The 27,816-nt window shown below is 40.4% G+C and overlaps 1 long non-coding RNA gene across 1 annotated transcript; it reads right to left on the bottom strand.

Annotated features, from left to right (window-relative positions):
• LOC110741010 lies at positions 1-27,816 on the bottom strand. The gene is made up of 4 exons (XR_002516495.2): positions 26,301-27,816; positions 24,002-24,093; positions 8,003-8,182; positions 1-35 (listed from the first exon to the last, which is right to left on the bottom strand). It is a non-coding gene; the product is annotated as an uncharacterized LOC110741010 (long non-coding RNA).

The raw sequence follows: 27,816 nt of genomic DNA, 5'->3' as shown, positions 1-27,816 counted from the left end.
GCCCCCAAGTAGCAGAGACTACAGGCACATGCAATCTGTAAATAAAAAACTAAATTAATTAAAAAGTTAATCTTTTAATTTTTTTTTTTTTAAGAGTGGAAGTCTTACTGTATTTCCCAGGCTGATCTTGAACTTTTAGGCTCAAAGGAAACTTCCACCCTGGGTTCTTAACTTAACTGTAACTCTTACATCAATAAAATTGGAATATATTACCTTAAATAATCATGGAAGATTGTTTTAGGGATCAAAAAACATAACTAGATAGATAGATAGATAGATAGATAGATAGATAGATAGATACAACTGAAGGAGATTCCTGATATTTGAGAGGGTTCTACAAGGATAAGAAGGCATTTCCCTTCTTCCATGGAATCTTTGCATTCTTGGAGTTTGGAATCACATACTGAGATTTTGCAATTTTAAGATTATATTCATGTTTACTTCTTCCTCCACATTTCACAGATATCCTTTATTTTTTGTTGGTGGATAAATACCTGCAGGTTTTCACACCTGTTTCTTTTTCAGGAGAATGCAAATCTACACAAAATAATCAGTTTCTTTACTGACAGGTGGATGTTTAGTAAAGTTTCATGGTAATTAAAACCATATTCTAAATATTTAAATAAGCAGCATAAAATATGAAAATAAGTTTATATTCATTAATTTCCTGCACATTACTCAAAAATATCAAATGTTTCTTAAAAGCCTTTTGTTTGATTAGGGAATTTGTGAGCCTTCAAAGAGCTGACTTAGAAATTGATGAGATTATAGGATATCCATTTTCTGTTAGAATTATAAAATCATACTTCAAAAATATAAATGTTAGAATAATGTTAACCACTGGTAATGGATAGAGAAATATGATTTCTTAAAATTCACATAAATCTGGTAATTTTATTATTTTAACATTTATCTCAAATTAAGCAATTTTTAAATGTAATTTATGTGGCCATTCTATTCCAGAGCAAATTAGGAGATAAACATGAGAGGAATATATGGAGTTGAAATAAATGGAAAGCTTATAGAGCAGTCACCATCACACAAAACAAATTTGTACTTTTAGGAAATGTACTCAGCATACTGTCTTGTTATATAAATGACCCTGTGCTTGTTGCACAACTTCTAATATGCAAAGACGGGAAAAGTCCTCCCTCCCTGATTCAGGAGGCCCAGTGAAGTACAGGCATTTAGGTACTTGTAATTTTATTTTCGTCTTCTTTCTCCTTTCTTCTGCAGGCATATTCGAACGGTTAGCAGTCTATTTTTGAGGCATAAGAAGTGAAGGTCAGACGTCTTCTGCAGTAACTCACCTTCAGCCAATCAAAGCACAGAGTAATGTCGCTCTTCTTTCCTTTCCCCGTTAGCAATGCATACCGTACGCCAGTTAAAACTGTCTTTTCTCCTTCTCTCTCTCTTTCTGATATTTCAATACACACAGAATCTCTTCTAGATTGTTATTACCAATCAGCTCCATTTATAGACGATGAAAAACAGAAAGATGTACTCAGAATAGACACGCGGCAAATCACAGTCCAAATGCCCAGAGTGAGGACATCGTGCTGCAAAGCAGTAATTCTCCTCGACAGACTTGGCCATACCAATCTTGACACTGGGCAAATTAGCCAGGCCAGGAGCAAATAAAAAGAGGAAACAGGTGTGAAATCACCTTCCTGCCTCCCAGGATGAATATGTTGCACACTGAAGCGCGATGCACCTGCACTATTGTTTCTGGGGAAAAAATAGCTTTTAAGAGCAAATACTCTTGAGCCTAGATGGAGACAAGCGACTCCTGTGTAATTTGAGTATAAATGGGTCCTTTTTTTCCTTTTATGATGGTTCATATTATATTAACTCTTTGAGGAAATGGCTTTAAAGCTCAATTTAAACATTTAGCTGCTGCTTGCTTTACATAGAGAGGGGCCAGGAGGCCAGAGAGGGATGTAATTCCTGGAATGGCTGCTGTTCTTTAGGAACGCCTGATCGGGGTATCCCACGTGCAGCGCAGCAGAACCCAGCCCTGGGTTCTGCATAGTCAGAGCTCTATCCTGATTCCTTTGTGACCAGAAGGTAGAGGTAGTTGGTTTGGTTCTGTGCTCGCCATCCTCCCGGCTGCTACAGCATGGCCTCCATCCACCCAAAAACAGATCACGTGCCACCAGGGCTGAGTACTGACAGTGGTAAGGTGACCCTCCTCAAAATAGAATCATTAACAGCAATGACAGGAACTCACACATCCCTGCTTTTTTTCTCTGCTGACTACTTCAATGTCTTTTTAAAATACAATTTTGTATAATTTCTTTCTTTTCTGGTGGTCTTACTTGCTTATGCCATAAACACATGAGGTAAAGGAAACCAAAAATATTTCACCCCAAATACACTTCTTTGACACATTTTGAGATGACTATTCAGTAGGCCCGCAGACAAGAACAGCCCTGCAAAGCCGCCTTTTGTGGAGGAGATTTGCGTCTGATCTGCCTGGGTGTAATGAACAGCCAGGCTTTCTCCCTTGGTCCGGACCTATGAAAAATTAACTCAACCACAGGCTGCTACCTCTGGTTCTGAGAGCAGCTACCTGCGAGGAGGTTTCATTTGCATCACAAGCCCACCTTTGCCCCAGGTGTTTCCTCTTCTGATCCTGCCATGACTGGCCTTGTTCATTCTAAGACACTAGTCTTTCTGTAACCTCAGGATGGTGTAAAGCTTCAACCATTCTGACCTTTCTTTGAGTTTCATTTTTTTTTGTAACTCCAGTGTTCATATGTGCACATAATATGTTTGTATTTTTATTTATATTTAAATTTTATATTTTATTATATTTAAATGTAAAATATATTTATATAATATATTTATATTTTACATTTAAATCTATTTATATTTTATATTTGCTATATTATTATATTTAAATCTATTTATATTTTATGTTTGCTATATTATTATATTTAAATATACTTATATATTATATTTAAATCTATTTATATTTTATATTTGTTATATTTTATAAATATATTTATATTTTATATTTGCTTTTTTCTGTTAGTCTCTTATCAGTTTGTTTTATAGACTCAAATTATGAAAACTTCAGGGGAAAAATCTAAAGTTCTCTACAAAGCCTGGCACCCACTGGGGAGTCGAGGGGGGCCCCACACCTAGATCCCCAGCTTGGCACTGGCCGGAGCACCCTGCAGTGAGGCCCCAACCCTCTCACCATCCCTTGTTCTCTGCCAGTCCTGTCTCCCGGCCTCCCCTGTGCTCTGCCCTGCCCTGCCCTGAGCTGAGGCAGGGAGGCGGGGATAGAGACGAAGCAGCTGCAAATTCATATTTATTAAGTCAAGCTAGTTCTTCAAAATGAATAATGATCTGCTAAAACAGTTTTGAAAATGGGCTTTCTTCTTATTTTATTTTATTTTATTTTTTTTGCTAGATCGTAGTTTCCACCTGGGTTATGGTCCTGCCTCCCTCTGGGAAGTTCTTGATCTAGAGACTGGAATTCTGTTCCCGAAAACTCTCAGCTTTCTGAGGGAAAGGGAGAGACACCTCTGCTGACCTCAACGTCTAAGTGTGACCTTCCCATGTAGTTTGCTTTGATAGATTCCTTGGAACTGCACTGCCAGCTCCTGGACTGGAATTCCACTGCTCTAGCTAATGCCTTTCAACGTGTGTCCCGTCCATTCGAATGAACTCCTCCTTGGCTGGGAAAGCCACCCTAACACTTGCCAAGGTGAATGTAACGGAAAAACCAAACTCTGTAAAACATTTTAAAGAGCATTATTCTGAGCCAATACGAGTGACTGCAGCTCAGGGAAAACACAAACCCGAGAAGTTTTGAGTAAGTGGTCCCAAGGCAGTCAGATTGCAATGTGGTTTTACACATTTCAGGGAGGCAAGAGCTACAGGCCGGGACATAAATCAGTGCCTGGAAGGTATACATGGGTTTGGCCAAAATGGCAGACTATCTTGCAGAGTCAAAGTGCTTCCATGTTATATGTGGATTCAGAGATTCTTTAATTTGCAGTTGGTTAAAGAAGTCAGGCTCTATCTAAAACAGAGTCAGCAGAAAGGAATGCTTTAAGTTAACCTAAGGATGTTGTGTAGCAGGACTGATGGCCTGCAGACGCAACTTAATCCTTGTCTGAAACAGCCTTAGGTCTTCTTTATAATTTGGTGTTTTATTGCACAAAGAATCTGTGTTGTCAGTTGTAGAGTCTCTATTTTAACATTGATGCTGGCCAGTGCACCCAAACTCCAAAAGGTAGTAGGGATATAACAAGGCACATCTGACTTCCTTTCCCATCATGGCTGGGAATTCATTTTTTTAAGGTTTTTATGGGGTTCCCTTTACCAAGAAAGGGTCTGTTCAGTCAGTGAGGAGCTTATAATTTTATTTTTGGCTTAAATGGACACACCTGGTACCTGTTGGGAGCCGACATGGGAATCTATTCATAGTCAGGTACCACAGAGAAGATATAGGGTACCTGTTCAGAGTCCATCCGTATCTCTCTGGAAACTAGGTCTAGCCTGGCAATGACTGAATAAGTAACAGATTGTTTGCTAAAATACTTTACTTTGATGGTGTCTCATTTTCTCTAAATGCTATTATGGTGATAAATGAGTTATAAATAAGGTCACAATGCTCTACTTGATAACATTTTCAAACCAATCAATGAACATTCCCTGGATCTCCACCGTGTGCTCAGCAGGGTGTTTGATCTTCAGGATGCACAAATGAATAACAGTTCCTTTGTCCTAAGGACTTTGGAAACCTAAGCTGGGATGAAACATGCTCTACTTACAGGACACGAATGCACAGCATGGCATGATGGTTTTTCCATAGCATCTTTCGGTGGCAGCCTCACCTATTAGCAAACTTTTTCTTTTTTCTCTTACATAAAATGAAGTATTAGACTCCATGCTTTCCAAGGCCTTTTACGTTTTAAAACTTTATAATTCGAAGTGTCAACACAGTGATTTTTAAGGTGACCTAAGCATTTGGAGCAGCACTGTTCAATAGAATTTTCTATGATAATGGAAAATTTCTGTGTCTGTGCTATTCAGTACAGCAGCCTCTGGCTGCAGGTGTTTATAGAGTATTGAAATGTGGCTAGTGGCCAAAACAATCCTAAGCAAAAATAACAAAGCCAAAGCATCACATTACCTCACCTCAAACTATACTATAAGGCTACAGTAATCAAAACAGCATGGTTCTGATACAAAAACAGACACATGGACCAGTGGAACAGACTAGAGAGCCAAGAAATAAAGCCACACAACTACAACCATCTGATCTTTGACAAAGTTGATGAAAACAAGCAACGGGAAAAGGACTCCCTATTCAATAAATGTTGCTGGGATAACTGGCTCACTATATGCAGAAAAGTGAAATTGGACCCCTTCCTTAAACTATGCACAAAAATCAACTCTAGATGGATGAAAGACTTAAATGCAAAAACATAAAACTATAAAAGCCCTGGAAGGTAACCTAGGAAATACCATTCTGGACATAGGCCCTGGCAAAGATTTCATGACAAAAATGCCAGTAGGAATTGCAACAAAAACAAAAATTGACAAATGGGACCCAATTAAACTAAATAACTTCTGTACAGCAAAAGAAACTATCAACAGAGTAAACGGATAACCTACAGAATGGAGAATATATCTGTAAACTATGCATCCAACAAAGATCTAATGTCCAAAATATATAAAGAACTGAAACAAATTAACAAGCAAAAAATAAACAACGCCATTAGAAAGTGGGCAAAGGACTTTAACAGCCACTTTTCAAAAGGAGACATATATGTGGCCAACAAGCACACGAAAAAATGCTCAACATCTAATAATAAGAGAAATGCAAATCAAAACTGCAATGAGATACCATCTCACACCAGTCAGAATGGCTCTATTAAAAAGTCAAAAAATTACAGATGCTGATGAGATTGCAGAGAAAAGGGAACACTTATCCACCACTGGTAGGAATGTAAGTTAGTTCAGCCATTGTGGAAAGCAGTTTTGAGATATTTCAAAGACCTTAAAACAGAACTACCATTTGACCCAGCAATCCCATTATCAAATATAAATCATTCCACGATAAAGACAAGTGCACACGTATATTCATTGTGCACTATTCACACTAACAAAGACATGGAATCAACCTAAATGCCCATCTACAGTAAACTAGATAAAGAAAATGTGGTACATATACACTGTGGAATGTTACACAACCATAAAAATGATTATGTCCTTTGCAACAACTTGGACGGAGCTGGAGGCCATTATCCTAAGCAAACTAATGCAGGGACAGAAAACCCAATATTGCATACTCACACTTATAAGTGGGAGCTAAACATTGGGCATACATGGACACAAAGAAGGGAACAAGAGATACTAGGGATTACTTAAGGTTGGAGGTTGGGAGGAGGGAAAGGTTTGAGAAACTACCTATTGAGTATTATTCTTATTATCTGGGTAATAAAATAATCTGTATACCAAACCCCTGTGACATGCAATTTACCTACATAACAAAACTGCACATGTACTTCTGAACCTACAATAAAAGTTAAAGTAAGTAAAAGCTGAAAAAAAAGAAAAAAAAAAGAAAAGAAAAAAGAAATGTGGCTAGAGCAACTGAGGAAATCCAATTTTGAATTCTATCAATTTTAATTAATTGACATTTAGGTATAGCAACCACGTGTGACTGGTGGATACCATATTGCATAGCACAAATGTAATGGCAGAGGGAGATGACATATAATGTGCATTATTAAGAATGGGTAGAATTTTAACATGGAGAGGAAGGAAAGAACTTCCAACTAATATGCTTATGTTTCAAAAAGACCTTTATTGTCCTCATTCAGCTGAACAACTAATGGTGGAGTTTTTGCTGCCCTGAAGAAAACTGATTGTGCAATGGTTGGGTATTTTGTAATCATTCCCTTTGGCAAGATGAAAACTCACAGAGAGGACTCTCTTTAAAGAAACAGCAGACACCAATGTGTAACCCAAGCAATCATTGCCTGCCTTTTGCTAGAATTGTCTAACTCCATGGAGCACGACAGGGTCCGGACAGGAAGCCTGCCTCCCAAGGGTGAGTTTTCAGGATGAAAGCTCTAGGGTTTCTGCTGACAGAATCGAGTTTATGCCATCTGTACCCCATTCCATTATGGCTGGAAGGAGCACTTGTTTGTGAATCAGGGAGAGTGGACGTTCAGCTGGACACACCCCTAATTAGGTGTGCAGCCTTAGCAAAGAGTCTCAATTTTTTCTACTCCTGGTTTACTCATTGGGAAAATAAGGATCTCTAAGGCCTTTTATTCAACTCCAAGATTATGAGAACATTATTTTACGACTAAGCTAAATAATCAGTATCTTTGACATAGGGACTGTAGTGTTCAAGACTCAAGGTCTTCATTGATCTTTGCATCCATTATTGCTGACACTTCAGAGACATGAGAAACAAAAGGCTCAGATGCTAATACAACTTTCTAGATCTGATGTGGTCTTCAGTAAGTTATGTGAGGGCCCTACTCTGCTATCATATCTGCAATGTAAGGGAATGTAATGCTTTTCCAGAGTTGTTGTAATATTAAACAGTGCAACTCCTACCAGCCCATTGAGTACTAGCATGGAGATGCTCAATTAGCAATTCCTCTATCCCTACCTCCTGCCTGGGCAAGGAGGCTCAACGTTATATATATATATATATTTTTTTTTTTCCTAGATAATAAGGCATTTTAAGGTTAGGGACCAAAATATCTTTCCTAAAATCTGATATGGTCTACTTGAGCAGTATTCACGGAAATCAAGCTTTTCAATTTAAAAAGACAGAGGGAAACAAATCTGCAAAATACCCTTTGATGTTTGCTGCACTTGCCATGAGGAATCTGAGATTTGAAGACACATTCGTACCATTTTATCTTTTACTGTCTTGCTAGTGTGGTAGTTTAATAGCATCAAAGTAACATAATACCGGAGAATGACCATTTGAAATGAGGCAATTTCTCCAACTTACATTTCTCAGGAAACACCATCGCCTCACTTTTGTACCTTGTGTGTGAGAATAGGCGGGGAAGCATCGGCCAAGGAACAGGCTCACTTTATTCTTCCGTGTTGTGGGCCAACTGGGATAGAAGGGTCTTAGCAAAATTCAGTTTGAATCTCCTCTCCTTCGAAGTCAAAATGGCGCCCTCAGCTGAAAAGATGCACCACCCTTTTTATTCATGCTGCTAGTGAAATGAGAGAAAATTGAATAAAGGTACACAGGGCAGTTACCATACTTCTGTAATTTCCCCTGAATTGCTCACAAAGTGACTATTATTCTCCTCCCATTAAACATGGGGCCATCTGGGGCATAGATATGCAAGAAAGATTAAAATCTGACTGCATGGAACCTATTCTTTAACACGGATTCATGCTTTTGTATTGTGTGGAAAACAGAAAGATTTTCTGAACTTCTATAGGAGCATCCCAGCATCTTTATCTCTTTCACATCTGCCACTGCGTGGAATTGATGGTAATCGTGGCTATTATTGTGGTGTCTTCCTCCACTTAAAACAAGGCCATCTGGGGTTTGTGTGGTAGGGGATGGATTAGCATTTTTTTTTTCAAGTGCTCCTCTCCTTTAGTAAATATATTTTACGGAAATTATTTCAGAGAAAGGATTATGATAATAATGATTATAACACTAATAATAGGGTTATTTTGTGAGATCGCCTTTAAAAAAAAAAAAAGCCTCTAGTAAGCATAATCTGCAGCAGGCAAGGCCAGGAGTTGAACACCTGGGCTGGCCTCTGGGAGCAGCCTCTAGCAGATTCCTCGGCATTGCAGGCTGTCTGAGCAAACCGGCGAAGGGGGCACTGACTCGGAAATCTGGCAGCAGAGGATGGTGGAGAGACCACTGGATGTGTCAAGTGGCTGGTCCAAATTCCAGCTCTGTCAGCTACTTGCTCTTGGTCCTTGAGAGAGCTTGAAATAATCTCAGTTTTCCCTATTTGTAAAAAGATAAAATAAGGTGCTAGTACATCCTTTTAAGGGTTGTTGGGAGAACTAAATCAAATAATGTGTGCGAGAGCATTTCACACAGAGCTTCATATGTAGTCTCAATAAATGTTGAAGTTTAAAACTCTAGTGTCAGGCCTCTGAGCCCAAGCCTGCACGTATTCATCCAGCTGGGCTGAAGCAAGAGAAGAATAACAAAGGAAGTGAAAATGGCAGGTTCCTGCCTTAACTGATGACATTACCTTGTGAAATTCCTTCTCCTGGTTCATCCTGGCTCAAAAGCTCCCCCACTGAGCACCTTGTGACCCCCACCCCTGCCAGCCAGAGAGCAACCCCCTTTGGCTGTAATTTTCCACTACCCACCCAAATCCTATAAAACAGCCCCACCCCTGTCTCCCTTTGCTGACTCCCTTTTCAGACTCAGCCCACCTGCACCCAGGTGAAATAAACAGCCTTGTTGCTCACACAAAGCCTGCTTGGTGGTCTCTTCACAGGGACGCACGTGAAATCTAGAATATTAGATAGAATGCTTTGCAATTTCCAACTGAAGTGGGTTTTCAGTTTTCTTATTTTTGACAGATTAGCACCACAGCAATTAATATTAAAATGGATGTGATCGCATATCTACTTTAGAGTACACAATTAGCTTAAGCCATAGTTTAATGCCAAGAGACTGAGCAAATCTGAAACCTTATTTCAATTAATATTAACAGATGCCTATCAAGTGGTGATGTAGAGTGATAAGGGTAGAATTTGGAGTCACATAAAACGGGTTTGAATTGCTGACAGCTTGACCTTGTACAAGCCATTAGTTTATCTTCCCAGTGTCCTTATTTACAATGTCTCTATCAGGAAAGTACGTCGCATATTTGTGAAAAGAAAATTCATCTAATGTAGAATCCGTTACACAGTAGGCAATTAATAAATGCTAGTTTTCATATATGCATGTATATGACCAATTAAAAATATATATCGAGAGAGTGTTGTGTATGTGTCCATGTGCATGCGCTTCTCTGTCCCACTTTTATTCAGTTCTCGTTCCTACCATTCCAATATAGCTTTGTCTTTTTCTCCACTGAAATTGTGTGTCCACTGGTGTGACTGTTGTTTAATGACTTGACATCACGGAAGGCATAACCTGCCCGTGGCATCTCAACTCTGCCTCTTTCCAATCAAGGGATATCATTTCCTCCACCTTCTACTCTTACTCTGCATCCCTGTCTGAAATTTCTTCTTCTTTCTGCAATTCCACCCCGCTTTGTCACACTGTCTTGAAACTGTAGATTTAAAATGGTTGTATGCATGAGAAATCAGACTTTGTTTGGAGGACACTGAACTTAATAAAGGTACATTGTTTCCTAATAACATATGTTAGCTTATATTTTTACTTGATGAGAAAATTTCCTTTTAAGATTATAAACCCAAATCTGTTACTTTATACAAATATTTATTTTCCTCCATTGTGTAGGCACGTGCCTCGGATATTATAGCACTGTCTACAATAGCATATTTTCATCTGTTTAGCACACTTATAAAACATAAGAGCCTGGAATCGTATATTCCTGGCATCTCTTCCAAGATGAAAGGCACTTCTCTTACTGAAGCCATGAACTCTGGATCCTTGCTCTGAGCTAGGTCTGATTAGACACTTCCGAGATGTCTGAACTGGAAGGGGCCAGGAGTGGCCTGTGGGTGCTGGGTTATTTTCCTGCATGTCATCCTTCACTCTTCCCCAGCTCTGCTGGGAGTCTCAGGTGGGCTCAGCCTTCTGGGCTACGTTTCCCAGGCTCCCAGGTGAGCTCAGTTTGGACAATGAGAAGCTCTAGTGGGACATTGGAAGGTGGGAGGAAGGGAGAAGCCAAGCTCATTCTCTCTTTCTCCTAAGATGGGAGCCCCCATAGTGACTGCATCTCCTACCAGACATGCCCTCCATGAACCAAATTTTCACCTGGTGACACTGACCTCTGTGGTCCCACAACTGCAGACCTTTCTTTCTCTCCCGCATCCTAGGCTAGGGAGTGGCTTCCTGTGCCTGATTGCCTGGTTACCTCATCATTCCATGTTTGGATTTTCAGCTCTCCCATTGCCTGTGTAAACCATTTCCTATACTGATCTCCTCTCTTTGAAACAGAGTGACTTTCTTTCTTATTTGAAACTTGATTGATACAAGTGTCCTGTTGTCTAGGGCTTTGCAAGCTCTTCTCCTCAGTACCACAGGGTTTTTTCGGAGCTCCTTAGGGCCTCCTGTGGACTCAAGAGGGGAAAGGGCAAGACAGCAGCAGTGGTGCGGCCACTGTAGCTGTGCAGATACAGCAGCCAGTCAGAAATGGTTCCTGCATGCAAGAAGCTCACAGTTTCATAGAAATAACAGTCATGCATTTGTGAGTCTGTGACGTTTATGTTGGACTGAAGTGTGACTTCTGATCTCATTGTCTGAGGAAGCTTTTTTCTTGCTAAAGATATGAATGATTGAGTCAATCAACCAACCAGTGGAGAAAGAGCTTTGTCTCAGTTGCTATGAGATTTTGCCTATGCGTTAGTAGGGATAAAATGAATAGAGAAAGAGCATTGCATGAATGAATGAATGAAGAAACGAACAAACAAACAAAGAAAGAAGGTTGTGTCAGTAGCCAAGGGTTGTCTAAACTCCGCGATTAATCTGCGAGTTTACTTTGGGGAAGTCCCTCCTCCTTTCTGGGCCTGTCTTCCCACCTATATAATGACAAGTTTTTACCAGGAAAATAGGTTTTATCGTGAATGTGAAACGTGAGAGTTGATAGTAGTTTCTTGTTCACTCTGATGAGAAGGGTGCTGGCTGAGTCCCTGGAGCCTTGGCGGACAAGAGTACCGTGCCTGTGTGAGTCCAGGATGGGGACACTGCATATCCTTATGGACGGGTACTGTCTAAGGGCAGACTGGTCAGATGTTCTGTTTCTCCGTTTTAACTGACTAATTGGCAAATAGCCTCATCTGAGGCTTTCTCTGCACACAGAGGCGAGTGGAAATTACCGTTGCTCAGGATGAAAGAACATGATCTTTACTGAACCGTAGCATGAAGGATTCCTCCCCATTGTAACTGCCCATTTGCCTGTCTGTCTTCCACACTAAAGTGAGAGTTTCTTGGAGATGAGGATGCTTCATTGGCACTGGTAGATCATCAGTATCTAACACAGGTCTAACTTAGGCTACATAGTGGGAATTGTTCGTTAGATTTGATGTATGTGACTCAATCATGGGATGTATCTGCAGATAAGCCAGGGGCCAAGTCTGCACATAAATATGAAGGTCAGTATCCAGAGGCCTCTATCTTAGCCAGTAGAGCCCAAAAAGCAGAGCTTCCGGCAGGGTATGGATGCAGGTCACTTATTTTGGAAAGTAGAATCAGAAAAGAGTAAAATAAGAAAGGATGTAGAGGTAAACTCGGGGTGTTCTACCAAGCTGATTACTCCCAGTGGTGACTGGGGATACCCGGGGGATCCCCCACAGTGCAAGGGTTGGACGAGGGTATATTTATGAACTATTTTCCATCCTCCTATGTTTAAAGGTTGCCCCCTGGGGTATAAACTTTCTCAGACTTCTAGATTAGTCCAGGCATCAGGAAGACTGGGGAGTTGCCTTACGACTCCCACTCGGCAGTGACAGAGAAGCCCTAGGGCAGAAAGCAAGAAGTGGCAAAGTGTGCAACTAAGTAGCAAAATATGCTAAGCGCGGTTTCAGCAGCAATGAGGGAATTTAACACATGGACAGAGAGAGAGGGTGAGAAGAATCACAGGAGAAGTCTGACACAAAAATTTACGGTGAGTCTTATTTAGTTCCTTGGAGGTGACTGTAGGGAGTTGAGGACACTAATGTCCATTTCTCTTTTGCATTTCATATCACCAGAGCTGCTGCAGCTCAAAGACAGAGGACATGCACTGAGCCACAGGGGCTGCTCTCCAAAGCTACTGTCTAGTGCCCTTGGCGATAGGCCAGGAGGTCACCTGGGGCTCAAGCTGTCTGAGCCTGGGCCACGTAGCTACAGAGCTTAGATAAGACTCCATGGAGACAGGAACACCCAGGTCCATCTTTACAACTCACATGCACTCAGCTCTTCAGGACTTGAGGCTGCCTCATCTGTACTTGGGTCAACTCTATGGGCTCTCATTGACACACTGTCATTGGCCAGCCATCCAGACATCTCACAAAGCTGTTGCAATGCTGGCAGGGTTGGGTTGATGCAGGGATCGAGAGACCAGCCAAAGGAATCAAAACTATGAAGGGGTGGGAGCAACAGGACTGTGGCTCACAACTGTGTTGCACATGCTGATGACAAAACCACAACATTAATTTAAAAATGGAAGGGAATGTTTGTGTGATTAAGGGAAGGGGAGAACTTTCAACAATTTCCAGAGCACTAAATATGAGGCAAAGATTGGTTAATCTAATTACCTCAAAATTAAGGTTTTCTATTCAAAATGAGAAGAGGGAAAATAATTTAAATGTCTAAAACTGGCAAGAGATTAATATCTGAATTTTAAAAGGAATTCCTAACAAGTACATGAAGAAACATTTTAGTAATTAATAGTTAGATAAATAAGACATACAAAAAGTTATGACTCCAAGCCTATTAGGCTGGTGAGAAAACCACAAAGAGTGTAAAAGATGATCATATCAAAGGTTGACAGAGATGTGCAATATAGGAATATGTTCTAGGGAGGATACAGGTTGGTGCAGCCGTTTTGAAAACCAACCTGATAGTAATCAATCAACTTAAGTATAGATGTGTCTTACGAGTCCAGAAATTCTTTCCCCACATACATAACCCTCAGAAATCCTTCCACATATCCATGAGAAGACTTGCACAAGGATGTTTATTGAACACAGTTAGTGATGCCAGCCAGCTGCGACTTCCTGGGAGGAGGTGGGTGGTTCATTTGCAGTCAGACATTGTGGAGGAGTGAGCAGCAGTTTGGGGCACAATGTGGGTGCTTTGGTGTCCTATAATCTCATGAGGGATCTTAAAAATGTGGTACTTAATGAAAATGTAAGAAGAACAGGGAGAAGTCTGACACAGTTACAATTCTTTCAAAAATACCCATTAAAAAAAGAAAGACCACCATGATATAATATCAAAATTGTTGATAACGGGGGGTAGAAATGTATTATGAAGATCTAAGTGAATAAATAATCAAACAAGAGAATCTTGCATGACCAGTGATAATAATGTACAGTAAACTGAAGAGTGTGTGTGTTTAACTCCATCCTTTGCATTTCTGTGTTTGAGGTTAAAAATCAATATATAATTGTGTAAAGCTCTTTACTTTTTTGTTGGTTTTTGTCTTTTAAAATTTATTTTTATTATTGTTTTTTTGTTTTTTTGTTTTTTTGTTTTTTTTTTTTTTTGAGATGGAGTCTCGCTCTGTAGCCCAGGCTGGAGTGCAGTGGCCGGATCTCAGCTCACTGCAAGCTCCGCCTCCCAGGTTCACGCCATTCTCCGGCCTCAGCCTCCCGAGTAGCTGGGACTACAGGCGCCCGCCACCTCGCCCGGCTAGTTTTTTGTATTTCTTAGTAGAGACGGGGTTTCACCGTGTTAGCCAGGATGGTCTCGATCTCCTGACCTCGTGATCCACCCGTCTCGGCCTCCCAAAGTGCTGGGATTACAGGCTTGAGCCACCGCGCCCGGCCTTTATTATTGTTTTATTGATTGATTTTAAGAGACAGAATCTCACTATGTTGCTCAGGCTGGTCTTGAACTCCTGGGATCACATGATCCTCTTGCCTAGGCCTATCAAAGTGTTTAGATTACAGGCATAAGCCAATGCACCTGACCCTAAAACTCTCTATTTAACCTAACTATAATATTAAGGAGACATAAAAGGAAATTAATATATAAAATAATAAGTATATAGAGATACATAATACTCTGACCCAAATTCAGAATTCTTTTGGATTTGACAGGTACAATTGCAGATGATACAGGAGTTGTAGAGGGCCCTCGAATGTCACCAGCAGTGTCTCAATGAGGCTGTGATTTTTCAGTTTTCTGGCTTTTGGTAAAATCCCCAATAACACAAAGCATATTCTACTTTTGAATTAAAAAGTAGCTGTGTTCTTGGAAAATTAGTAAGTATTAAAGCTGTGCAAAGAAAATTGTGTGTTTGTATTTGTAAACTAGAATTAAATTCTAGATTCAAATAATTTTTAAAAGCTTTTCCACTCACATGAATATCAGGTGAGTGATTTGAAAATTGCATCACATAAAGAGAAGTCGTTGTGGCACATAATTGTCCCATAAATTAGAGGTCATCTGGCATCCAAACAAATGCCAATAAATCCCACCCCCAAAGGTTGTGACAAAAAGATAGACCCAAATACTCATGATTTCTCCTAGGAGGGGATACAGTCTTCCTTGATCTCTATTGGGAATATGAAATTCAGAGTGACTCTAATGGAAATCCAACTTCTTGTTCTCTATATTGTAAGACTTCTATAATCTTCAGATTTTAGAATATGATATCTTGAAAGCGAAGGTTAGAAAAAAGGTAAAATCTCGTAAAAAATGATTTGTAGGAGATGAGAATTTCATTTAAATTGACCTGAATCAGGTAAGCCTTGGTGGTCTCTGTCATGCTATGATCATCGATATAACAACAGAAGCAATGAATAAATGGTTATTTCCCAGGGAAAATCCCCAATCCTGGTTCAACTGGAAATAACTCATGGCACATGAGAAAAGCTAAAATAATGATTAATTAGAACATGAATTTCCGGAAGCTATGAACATGTTGTTATCATACCAGCAATTTCTGCTTTAGGTATTGAAAAGTCACATGGATTATGATAACTACCCTTGGTCTGATATTGGTTTCCTTTAATATTTTTCAAACTTTTAAAAAAGAGGATCCTATTTTCAAATGAGCTATTAGGTGTATCTGTAAAATGTAAAGCAGATGAAAGATGATATCAGTATTTTGTAATGCAAATATATTTTATAAGCTCAAATTTATAACATTTTTCTTATTATAATATCAAGTAATTACAACATGAGGCAGTTTTTTGGCTTAATTGAAATCAGAGTTATGGATGATAGCCCAGTCTAATTGTTAGCATTTGATTTATCCTGGATTTTTGCTGCGACTGTACAAGATTAAAATATCCTGGTTCATTACAGATAGGTAGTTGCAATTTCTTTTTAAGTTTGCATTCTCAAGACTTAATGTATAAATCTGTTGCCAAAGCCTAAAATATAAATGATAAAATTTTCATTTAAAAATTAAACACATCATCAGCAATATGAAACTTCTCTTGTAGCCAAACCATAGTGCCTGTTCTCATAGCCAACACATAAATCTAAAAGCTAGACAAATAGCAAAACCAACTAAACTAAACCGAACAAAACAAAGAGAGAAATCACTTAAGCCCTGAAATTAACTGCATTAGGACACAATCACATAGAGGTATGTCATATGTTCTTTCGTTTTTTTTTTTTTTTTTTGAGATGAAGTCTCACTCTGCCTCCCAGGCTGGAATGTAGTGGCGTGATCTCAGCTCACTGCAGCCTCTGCCTCCTGGGTTCCAGCCTCAGCCTCCCAGGTAGCTGGGACTACAGGCGTCCACCACCATGCCTGGATAATTTTTGTATTTTTATTAGAGATGGGGTTTTACCATGTTGGCCAGGCTGGTCTCGAACTCCTGACCTCAGGTGATCCACCCGCCTCGGCCTCCCAAAGTGCTAGGATTACAGGCATGAGCCACTGTGCCCAGCCCATATGTTCTTTTATGGCACAGATTATAATGAAACTGGGACAGGAGCACGAGTCATTCACGGGTGCCTGAGCCTTGCCTGGCACTGATGAAAGAAGACCCATAGCTGTGATAGGGCCCAATACACACTTCAATTTCAGGTAAGCGTGGATTCTTGCAGAAGTTTGAATCTTCTGAAGGTCAATGCAGACCTAGAGTCTTTTTCTTCAATCATTTATCTGGCATGAATTTAGATATATTCATGGAATACATGCAAAAAAGATGTTCAGATCTGTTTTAAAATAAGGTATGCTAGTAAGACAAATAAATACCTTGGTCCAGTATGTTAAAATTTGATGCAGAACTGCACCGTTTTAAAATTGTTAAATATGAATATTAAACATAAAATTCTGAGATGCCATTTACACAGCTGAAAGCAATCATTTGTAGAATCTGTCCTATTTAAAAGTAACTACACTTTAAAGAGCTAGTTAGATGTTTCTCGTTAGAAACATATTCTTAATACCAAAGCACAGAGGAAACTAGAAATAAACAGACTTCATGGCTATCGATGGGTTTCCCCTCCCTGGCTGCCATTCCCCTGATTGTTTTGGTTCTTAATCTTCTTATGCCCATTGATGATATTCATCGTGTTTTAATTTACTGAATAAGGTAGTTTTGAGGATCCAGTGATCACTTTTTGTGACAGTGCTTTGATAAGACATTTCAAGCCTTCTCTGCCTCTTACAGATGATTAATTTGCCTTGTAAACAAGATCCAGGCTTCGCATGCTTGTCGTAAGACAGTAGGTGTCATTCTAAGATAGACATGTCAGTCCAAAAGGAAGTTTAATTATAAGACAACCACGCTTAAGAAATCTTAAAATATTTTATGACCTATTCAATTCTAAAGTATTAACTACTCATAAAAATTCACTTTGTGTAGTAAGTAAAAAAGAAGAAAAATCACTCCCACTAACCACGCTCACAGACACCCAAAGTCAACAATTTGATTCACTTCCTACCCATCTTTTATTTTCTTATTTATAGCTCTACTTTTGAGCATGGTCATATTTATACTTTTAATTTCACTATTTGGTCTTAATGTTATAAACAAATATTTTCCCATATGAAACTGTAGATTTTTATAACTCCAACTTCAGAGCGAACAACAAGCTGTCTTATTTTACCCAGAGACAACATATCTGACTTCCTCTCTACCTTTACCCTTGTCCAACTGTCTCTGTCTGTTAACAGAATTTTTTAAAAGTTTATGAATAAGGAATGGTGATATTTGGGAAACGAAGACTTTCAAGAGTAGTCAGTAGGTGCCTAGTACTATCTAAAATACAGGGCGAGAATTTCTGGAGCATATTAAGACTCACTGGCAGATGTATTTCAATATCCATGGATCAATGTTGTTAGTCTCAAAGGCCACAAGTGTGAGCCATTATAATTGTAGGGGCGAGACTTCACTAGAAAGAAACATAAAAACAAAACAACAGGACTGTGACTGGAGATAGCACAACTGGAGAGGAAGGCTGTCTCCCACAGTGGTTGTGGTGGGCTGAATTCTGTTCTCTGAAAATTCACATGTTGAAGGGCTAACAGTGCCACAGGATGTGACTGTATTTAAGAAGAGAGTCTTTAAAGGGGTAACTAAGGTAAAATGAGGTGATTGGGATGGGCTGTAATTCAACATGACTTGTATCCTTATAAGAAGGAGATCAGGACACAGACACACACAGAGGGAGGACCATGTAAAGTCCCGAGGAGGAGATGGCCCTCTAGGAGACAGAGAGAGACGTCAGAATGAAATACAACCTGATGGCACCTTGATCTTGAACTTCAATCCTCCAGAACCGTGAGACAAGAAATTTCTGTTGTTTTAAGCCACCCGGTTTGTGGGACTTCGTATGCCCTAGCAAATTAATACAGTGGTTGAACACTGGGAAGGCAGAGTTTCCACGTGGCATCTCAGCTCCATCCTTAATAACTCTGTTCCTGACTCCATCCACCCAGCCCTCTGGTTTACCATCTGTACTTGGTGATAAGGATACCTACACCTACCTATTTCTTGGGGTTTCATGAAGATGGAGTGAAGGTATCTAAAGCATGTAGAACCATACCCAATCTATAGTCAATGCTATGTAAGTTTCAGTTTTTGTTGTTTTACTAATATTAGTATGATAGAAATAACATGGACTTTGGCTTTACACTGACCAAAGTTTAAATCTTAACTCTGCTACTAACTACCTATCTCTTACTGAGACTCATCTCATTTGAAAAATGAAAGAGTAATTTGTTCATGTGAATGCTGGGAGAATTAAATGTGCAATGGACAGAAAGAGTTGACAATTTCAGCACAATAAATATCACCCCTTTACCCAGCCCTCTACCCTATGCCAAGCTGACCAACAGGGCCTTATGGTTGAAGAGAGAGAGACGGATGAAAAACAAAAATTTTGCAGCTATCACAGGCATTTCTAAATGATACGAATCAGAAAAAACAATTGCAGGAGGAAATGGTGGCTGGCCAGGACAACCCCGGCAGCTCAATGCCTGGACACCCCACTTTAGGAGTGAATAAAAGTCACACTTAACAAGGATTTCTCACCCTATTTTTCTTATCATTGGTCTCAGGATTCAATATGTATCTTTCCAACAGAAGCCCACAGTTGCTCCATAGGCTAAGTGGCAACTCTGCCTCATAGTTAATTGTCCACATGAATTGCCAGTGTCACTGGAACCCTTGTATTTAAGATATTTTCCTACAAGGTTATGACTTAAGTGTTTATTTCTCTATCTCATGACACAGCCTCTGCTTTAGGTATCTTCCATGATAAGTACTTACTTCTTTCTTTGTGGCCTAGAAGGAGGAAGATTGAATTACAAACAGAAGCCCTCCTGTCCAGTTGTTACTTCCTTATAATACAATTATTTCTTTTTTGTTTGCTTTTGTTTGAGATGGGATCGCACTTTGTTGCCCATGCTGGAATGTAGTGACACCATCATAGCTCACTGCAGCCTGGAACTCAGGGACTCAAGCAGTCTTCCCACCTTTGACTCCCAAGTTGCTGGGACCACAGGTGCATGTCATCATGTCTGGCTAATTTTTAAATTTTTTGTAGAGATGTTGGCCTCACTATGTTGCCCAGGCTGGTCTGAAACTCCTGGGCTCAAGTATTCGTCCCATCTTGGCCTCCCAGAATGCAGGCACAAGTCACTATACCGGCCCAATTATCTGTCATTATTCTAAAACACTTGTTGAGTACTTTACAAGTGCCAAGCTTATGCAGGCACTTTCACATGTGTGATCTCACTGAATCGTCATGACTTACTAGGACACTATTATGATAACATATACGAGAAATATAGAGACTGACATGCAGAGAGATGTTGCTCTCCCAGGGCCTGAGAACACATACCTGAGGAGCCAGGTGCACACCCACCCTGTCCACCTTCGGCTGCTTTATACCCATCATGTCTCACTCCTTTCATAAGACACACCTTGGCTTATCTGCCTGCTTTATCTGGCCTTAAATCTCCAGTGGAATTCCTACCAAAATGATTCACAGTAATTTTCACCCTGTAAAAACTGCACCGAAATTTTGGGGAAACGATGTTGTAACCAGACATATTTTGCTTTAATGTCTCTGCTTACCTTTTTAGTTCTGTGTTTTCTTTCTAACCAGCAACCTTGGCCCTTGAGTTTCTTCAATTTTATTACTCTCAAGTATTTGCCCCTCTGTCTCTGCTGGCTCCTGCTCCTCCCACCTCCAGCTTTCTCTCTCCCAAACTGTAGTCACTTCCCTCCTTGAGGAATGTGCCCTGTCTGTTGAAATCCCTTGCCTGAGTCAATGGTGTGGCTTTGCAGTCATCAGTTCCCCGCAGTTGAAGATGGAATATTCTCTGGGCTCCTTCACAGGCTGCACCCAGCTCTTTGTTCTGACACTGATGTGAGGGGTAATGGCTGAGATTCAGAACATGAGGCCACACTTGGGACCCCAAGAATCAGGGGTGTGGCTCTTGCAGAAGGGTCCCGACCGGCATGGTGCAGACTTTGAAAAACAGCTTCCTATCATTTTTAGGGAAAAGCAATTTCTAGTGGAGTTATCTGGGTGAGAATGTTTTTCAGGAACTGTTTGGAGACAGGGGCCTTTTCTAACAGCCTTACCTGGGCCTCACACAAAAGCAAACATAATATTTTTAGGAAGAAAAGCCAAGTCTGCCCCTCTGGCCCCAGGCTTCATGCGGGTTCTGCTTCCCTCCAGCTTTGCGACGATTAACGCAGTACGCGCCTTCTCTGAGCCTCCGCTGCCTCATCTCCAGGATGGGAAGAATGGGATGGGAAGAATGACGACAACAACAATGCCAGCCTGTTATGAGCTGAACTGTACCCCACAGAGTTCATCTGCTGAAGCCCTAATCTCTAGTGTTTCAGAATGTGACCGTATTTGGAGACGATCAAGTCAAAATGAGGTTATTAGAGTGGGCCATGGACCAACGTGATGGTGTCTTGATGAGAAAGGGGAATTTGGAAAAGACATGCAAAAAGAAAAGAAAATACAAAGACACAGAGAGAAGACAGCCATCTCCAAGCCAAGGAGAGAGTCCTGGGACAGATCTTTTCTTCACTACCCTCAGAAGGAACCAATGTCCCCCACACTTTGATGTTGGGGTTCTATTCTTTAGAATGGCGAGACAGTTCATTTCTATTGTTTAAGCCACCCAGTTTGTGGTTCTTCTTAGGCCAGCCCTAGCAAACTAGTGCACAGCAGCCTCAGGGGTTTTTGAAAGATTAAATGACACAAGTTATGTAAAGTGCCCAGGAGTTACACAGTGAGCTCTCAAAAATTCACTGTCATCATTGTCATATTATCACATTAGAGGTGGCAACATCTTCATTGACATTGAAAAGGAAATGCCATCTTCATGGACATGGACATTGAAAGTTATGCCCTGTGTTGAAGCCTATACCAAGATCTTCATCTATTCCCATTTTAGAGCAGAATGTCTATATGCATGTGTGTGTGTATTGCATATTTCCATTTCATGATTTTGTGGTGGGATAAATAGCAACTCCTTACTCCTCTTACCCAAAATTGCTTCTGTTGCTCATAAAATTAGGAGTTGGGGTCTGTGTCTAGCATCTTGTAAAGATTTCTTTCAGTTCCAGCAGCAACATTCCTATAACTGAGTAATGATTGCATAGTATTTTCTTATCAATGTAGTTACTCAGTTCTCCACTTACAGAGGCAGCAGCAAGGGCACTAAAACTAGAGAGAGGAAATCAGCATTTCGGTTCTGGATCTGCTATTAAATATTTGCAGGCCTTTCGACAAGTTAATTACCTTTTCTGGACCATCTGCAAAGAGATGGATGGCAGAACAGAGCTCAAGTGATCAATAAAGTCTTTAAGAACCTATGACAAACTAAGATTCTGATGGTCACCTAACTGAGGCAATAACATTCCTTCCATCTGTGGAGAGCCCAGTCTTGCTGAACAATGCAGTACATCTCTTACTGAAAAAGTTTTTTTTAATGTAGTTTAATCATCCTCCTGCCATACGATTAGCATTTTCAAGTGGATCTGAGTTAGTTGAAGCAGATGGTTTATCTTCTCTCATAGTGCTTCGACTTGGACATTATATCATTTCTACATCTAACTCCGTCCTTGCAGTGCTCAAGGAATCCTTCCAAATTTTGCGCACTGTGTTTTGACTTATTTAATGCAGACGTACTTTACCCGCAGTAAACATGATTACCAAAATACTTTAACTTGAGAGCTTCTGCTTTCCTCTCTGGTGTAATTAGTCACACTGCACTCTCTCTGCATTTAGGGGAAAAGGGAAGAAAAGAAAACACCACACACAGCATCTTACAAATGTGTCTTCACTTCTCTCCAGCTGCTGGCTCCACTTTTTGTCAGAGTGTCAGACCCTCGGAACAAGGGTTAAAAAGTGGAAAGTTCCAAGAGTTGTCACCTGATTACACGCCTTCAAACGCAAGGGATGGAAGCCACACGTGGGTCGGGTGAGAACTCACCAAGAGACGAAGCTTTGAAACTGAGAAGTCCCCACCCAAGCAATTGGCTTTTGCTGCTGCTCTAAGTGTCTCAACACTGGGCCGAAATGTTTTGTCTTCATGACTTGGAAAGAGAAAAGTCCCTTTGAGTTGTAATAGCAACATGAAATACTAGAACGTCTTACCAGTTCATAACACACCTCACTTTTCAACTTGATCTTCCCAACAGGGAGGCAGCCACTGTAGTCATAACTATGAGACCCAAGGAACCAGACCTACCTGGCTCCCATTCCTGATCTTGGCCAAGACAAATAATCCAACTTTCCCTGGGGGATGACCATGAGTTTTAGAGCTGCAAAGTTGCTAAGAGAGGGCCTTGCGCGAGGCAGGTTTTCAGTAAGTAGTGCCCATTATGTCTTCACATGAGGAAACTAAGGCCCAGAGCAATTTCATAAACTTGTGAACATCATTTAATATCAAACAGATTCAGGTTTCAATCTTGATTGTTTTCTTTGGATTAGGGTAGAATTTACGTAGAGTGAAATGTGCACATTTACAGCATACATTTGAGCCTAACCTCTCTGGCAGCACCAGACCCCATTGCCCAGACACCTCAAGCCACATAGACTGCAACTTTCTTCCTGAGACTCAACTCCTGTGCTGCACAAACTGAGTGTTCCAGGGGGACACAGCATCCCTGGGGACACTCTGTGCTTCCTGCACCTGGTTCTCTTGCAGTGAGTGCTTCCCTGCTCTCAAGGCAGAGAGCCTCCCATTTCTGCCTGCTGTTGGCCACTTTGCAGTGCCTTCAAATACACACAACCACTCACACACGCACCACCCACCCACATGTAGGTTTATTATCTGATGATAAGCTGCTCCACAATGACCACATTCCTAAAACCCAATCTAATTTTTTTAATGTTTTTTTCACTAACACTCATTTTCCAAGGGATGAGAAATTCAGAAAACACACACACACACACACACACACACAAACACACACACATTTGCATAGAAATATAAAGATATATACATGCACATTGCCTGGGATTGTATGGAAAAATTGTAGCCATCCCCAACCACGAACAGATTAGGAAATTTCTTGAGTTCTGTCTTCTTTTCCAAAGATGTTGACTTTCTCATAATCATGCCAGATAGCAAAGGAATATTCTAAGTCTCCCAAATGTTTATAACAGAGAGAGAGAGTCTTAAGAAGTATGAGGGGGTCTTAGAGATTTCCTTAGCATTCTAAAAACACTTACGAGTGCAGCCGATTTTCTCTTCTGCTGAATGCACTTTTCAAAGTAGTCATCTCATACAGTCTCTGGCCTGCAAATCCAATGCTAGAATTTTCCTAGAGAAAATGAGGACCCATTTGAACTGGGAGATTTCACACAGCAACAGCCTAAACACTCAAAGATTATGAGAGAGGGAAGCCAGAGAAGCCAAAGGCTGAGAAGTAACGCGGGGCCTTTCAGTGCTGGCTGCCGCCGTGTGTTCTTTGTGATGACTATGACTTGAATATGAGTTAATTAGTAACTAATGTGATCTTACAGAAAGGAAAAGAAGAATTCAGCCAGGCGCAGTGGCTCACACCTATAATCCCAGCCCCTTTAGGAGGCCAAGGAGGGCGGATCACTTGAGGTCAGAAGTTCGAGATCAGCTTGGTCAACATGGTAAAACCCTGTCTCTACTAAAACTACAAAAATTACCCTGGCATGGTGGCACACACCTGCAGTCCCAGCTACTCAGGAGGCTGAGGCAGGAGAATCACTTGAACCTGGGAAGTGGAGACTGCAGTGAGCCAAGATCGCACCACTGTACTCCAGCCCGGGTGACAGAGCAAGACAAAAAGCAAGAATTTAACTATTAATCTTTTATTGTGATATCTGTTACACAATAGAATGTACAAGATTGATCATTTTTGGATATAGTTTTTGTGACTCTAAAATTATAATTATCCTTCACTACCCCTCCCCCAATTGAAGAAAAAAAACTATGTATGCATGTATGTATGTATATTTATGTCTATATATACTTGTACCTATATTGAAGGAAGGAACAATCAGAAATCAGCATGTGTGTGATCAGCTAATTTAACCACCTTATCCTACAGAGAAAATCACTCACACTGTTGTGGCATAAGATGTCAGCTGTGCTGGCAGAGCTGAGCTGCATGCAGCCTTGCCCAGTAACTTTTAACTTTGCTGGACTTCTCACCTGTCCTGATAGCACCACTGATCACCTGAAACCATAAAAGTCATCTGAACTCCTAGATTTTTGTTTCTTTTTTTTTTTTTTTGCTTTAATTTCAAAATCTCTCGTATTTTTATTGTCTTTTTTGCATTTCACCTGCCAATAACCAGGTTCAGGTCGTGAACCTTAGTCTTCTCATTACAACTTCCAAATAATTTTTCTCTACTCCTAATTCTGCACTTTCAACCTATCCTGTACTTTATTGGTAATTCTAGAGATGATTACTTTTAATAATTGTTAATATATGTTAGAGATTCGTACATAATTAGCACGTAAAACCTGAGTACCTATGGATAGTTTTGCTTAGGATGGGTCTAAAATCAAGAAATTGAGTCAATTTAAGTTTAATTTAAAAGGAAGAATAAATAAAGAATAGTATAAATAAAGTCTAGCAGAAACTTAACATTTAAAATACACTGGTGCCAACAAGAACACGGAGTGTGGTGAGACAAATTCTCTTGGATGCTTGGTTCTGCCATATAAAAGTTCTGGGTGAGTCACCTTGCCTCTGTGAGCCTTAGACTTGTCATTAGCAAAATGAAATAATGCTATGCACAAGAATTTATATATATATAAATTATATATATATATATAGGTGTACATACACACACTATGTTATATATAATACTATACATATATAATATTTGTATACACACTATATTATATATAATACTATAGGTACACACATTATATTATATACATATGTGGTGCCTTTATATCAGTTATGAATTTGTTTTGCTTTTTAATGCAGTGTCACCTGTCTCTGAGCCTGTTTTCACCTGGGAGATGAGGAAAATCTCCTATAGGTTTTGATTGATTGTTGCTCCTTCTTTCTGATGTGAGCTAAGAATCCAGGACTTCAGTGGTGCTCAGAAAATAAGGAGCAGGCTGGGCACAGTGACTCACACCTGTAATCCCAGCACTTTAGAAGGCCAAGGTGGGCAGATTGCTTGAGCTCAGGAATTTGAGACCAGCCTGGGCAACATGGCAAAACCCCATCTCTACCAAAAATACAAAAACTTAGCCAGGCATGGCGTGGTGGTGTGTGTCTGTGGGAGGCTAAGTTGGGAGGATCCCTTAAGCCCAGGGGTTGGAGCTTGCAGTGAGCCAACTGTGCTACTGCACACAAGCCAGGGGGCAGAGTGGGACAAAAAGGAAGAAAAAAGCAAGCAAGCAAGCAAGCGAGAAAGAAAGAAAGAAAGAAAGAAAGAAAGAAAGAAAGAAAGAAAGAAAGAAAGAAAGAAAGAAAGAAAGAAAGAAAGAAAGAAAGAAAGAAAGAAAAGAAAAGAAAAGAAAAAGACTTACTTCACAGAGATTGTTGTAGCCTCATCCCACAAGATGCTGCTGTGAATGGTTCTTCTCAGGGTGCCTCAGACTTTCATTTTCCACTTTGAAACACATCTGAAGACATTTATGCCAGATTCAGAACACGAAGGCCTGGCAATATTCTTAGGGTGACAAGAAATTTTATTTTTTCCTTAATACTCTCATAGTAGCAAGAACCACACCCAAGTGAATTCAATAGTTTCCTGCAACATGGGTAACACTGTCTTGAAAGAGCACACATATCAGCTATTCTAAACATCAGCAGCAGTATTATTTAATGCACAGTTCTCTCCTCATTCCACTCCCTCTTCTTAATCCTTGATGACTTCTCTCACTCCCTGGGTTAGGCCTAATCTCCCCGTCCAGGCATTTAACCCACTCTGCTTTAAACATAGCCTACGTCATCAGCCACATCTCATAAGCCCTCTACAAAAGGACTACCTGAACAGAGCCAGAACCACAAATATATGTTGTCTGAATTAATACCCATCTGTATCAAAGCTGGTGACTTTGAGCCATCGTGGGTGTGCTCAACTCTATCCTCTCATGCCTCCTCAAATCTTTCCTAGGTAATTTCCTCCTATTGTACCCATATCATAATTTGCTACCTTTCTGTGAGTCTTTCTCCTAGGTACAGTCTGTAGCTATTTTAGAAAGTTACTGACCCCCTAACTACAACTTTATACCTCTACTCTCCTTGAATACCAAATTCCTCGGAAGTCTCATGCCCATCCACTGTTTCCACTTCTCCTACAATTTTGTCTCGAAAGATTGGCCGTGCACTACACCAGACCAACCCTTACAAGGTGGTAAACATGGTGACATCCAGTGTTCAATTGTCACTCCTCGTCCTACTTGACTTTGCAACAATATTTACTATATTTAATATTTCTTCATTTTTAAAATATTTTTTCTACTTGGGTTCAAGATAATCCACGTCGTTTGCTTTCTTCCTTCTCACTGGCCTTCCTGCTAAGTGTCCTTTGCTGGATCCTCCTCTTTTCCCTGCCTTCTGAACACTGTGGCATCCCTGGTCTTAGCACCCAGACTACTCCTGTCCTCCTTACTCATGCCCCAGGAGACATCATCCAGCCTTCCTCCTTTAAACACACCTCAGCACTGACAGTCCTAAATGTCTATCTCTAACAAGACCCCTTTCCTTCTGAACCACAGGCTCATATATTCAGCTACTTCTTGACATCACCTCTCTGATGTGTAATAGGCACCTCAAGCATATCAAACCCTGCATGTCTGAAGTGAACTCCTCCTTGGCCCCACTCTCCAAACTTGTGTGTCTCACTGTTCAGTTATCTCAGTCAATGGCAGCCTCATCCTACCATTCGTTTAGTATCTGGCAGCATGGTTTACTCTGCTCTCTCTAATGCCCCACGTTCACTCCCTAGCAAATCTAGTGGATTTGGCTTTCAAAACACATCCAAGTCTGGGTGCAGTGGCTCACGCCTGTAATCCCAACACTTTGGGAGGCCGAGGCAGG

This window comes from Papio anubis, chromosome 14, assembly GCF_008728515.1.
Source record: "Papio anubis isolate 15944 chromosome 14, Panubis1.0, whole genome shotgun sequence".
Classification (NCBI taxonomy): Eukaryota; Metazoa; Chordata; class Mammalia; order Primates; family Cercopithecidae; genus Papio; species Papio anubis.
This window is presented reverse-complemented; position numbering and strand designations above follow the sequence as displayed.